Consider the following 1,501-nt stretch of genomic DNA (forward strand, 5'->3'; position numbering starts at 1 on the left):
AGAGGACGTGGTCGGAGCAACCGTGGAGCACGAGGACATTTCAATTCAAGGGGGAGGGGTTTCACCCCTGCTAGCTGCTACAATACACAAAGTGGAGATGCAAGAACTCAAGGGAATGGCAATAATAATAAGCAGCCCAACAACAACTTCAGTCAACAAAAATCTGGACAACAGCCACACCGACCAACAACTAACAGTGGCAATGTCATCTGTCAAATTTGCGGAAAGGCAAATCACCTTGCAATTAATTGTTGGTATCGCTTTGATTACTCCTACCAATCTGAAGATCTTCCTCAAGCACTTGCTGCCTTTACCCTTAATGATTCCAATGATCAGTCATTCATAGTCAACTCAGGAGCCACTTCACATATGACAAATGACACAGGTAAACTGTCATCCATAACACCGTATAATGGAAATGATGTTATCTATGTTGGAAATGGCAATAGTTTACCTATTTCTCACACCGGTGATGCATGTTTGTCACTAATGATGGGACCTTAAATTTAAAAGATGTGCTAGTAGTTCCTGAATTGAAGAAAAATTTGTTATCAGTTGGGAAACTTACTTCCGACAATTTGTGTACTTTTGAATTCAACTCATCTGGTTTTGTTATTAAGGATCGAAACCAACGAATGATTGCGAAGGGGCATAAGAAAGGGCAGCTTTACTCGTTGGAAGGCACAAATCAAGAGGCTCTTAGTGCAATTCAGAAAGGTTGTTCCTCCTCTGTGTTGTGGCATCAGCGACTCGGGCATCCAAATTCGAAGATTCTGTCTTAGTTAAAGAACAGAAAAGTCATCAACATCACTGGTTAGCTCTCAAAACCTACTGTATGTGTTAGTTGCCAGTTAGGAAAGAGTTGCAAATTGCCTTTCAACCGGTTAAATAAAATATCTCAGTTTTCTCTTGAAAAGATACATTGTGATCTTTGGGGACCAGCCCCTTTAACATCCAAGCAAGGTTTTCAGTACTATGCCATATTTGTTGATGACTTCTCAAGATACACATGGATATATCCTTTAAAAAGAAAATCAGAGTTCTTTGATTGTTTCTTTAAATTTCAGAAATTGGTGGAAAATCAATTTGATCAGAAAATTAAAATTTTCCAATGTGATGGAGGAGGCGAATTCAGTTCAAATGCTTTTCTTGATTATATTGCTACAAGTGGGATTGAGCTACATGTGTCTTGTCCTGGAACCCCAGAACAAAATGGAGTGGCCGAACGAAAGCATCGCCATATCGTCGAAACAGGGTTAACAATGCTCTTCCATGCAAATTTGTCGTTATCATATTGGGTTGAAGCTTTTCTTACTGCTGTCTATTTAATAAATCGTTTGCCGTCTTCCATGCTACAAAATCAAAGTCCTTATCATAAACTATACAAGAGACATCCTGACTACAACGGCTTGCGAGTGTTTGGGTGTCAATGCTTTCCAAGTTTGCGACATCATGGCGGTTCAAAGTTTGTAAAGAAAACATACCCATGTGTCTTTTTGGG

General features: G+C 39.6%; 1 long non-coding RNA gene across 1 annotated transcript; it reads right to left on the reverse strand.

Annotated features, from left to right (window-relative positions):
- Positions 1 to 244: 244 nt before the first annotated feature.
- On the reverse strand, positions 245 to 775 carry LOC127789804 (uncharacterized). Its single transcript, XR_008020658.1, has 3 exons — positions 672 to 775; positions 455 to 528; positions 245 to 361 (listed from the first exon to the last, which is right to left on the reverse strand). It is a non-coding gene; the product is annotated as an uncharacterized LOC127789804 (long non-coding RNA).
- Positions 776 to 1,501: the final 726 nt, after the last annotated feature.

The sequence above is a fragment of the Diospyros lotus genome, chromosome 14, assembly GCF_014633365.1.
Source record: "Diospyros lotus cultivar Yz01 chromosome 14, ASM1463336v1, whole genome shotgun sequence".
Taxonomy (NCBI): domain Eukaryota; kingdom Viridiplantae; phylum Streptophyta; class Magnoliopsida; order Ericales; family Ebenaceae; genus Diospyros; species Diospyros lotus.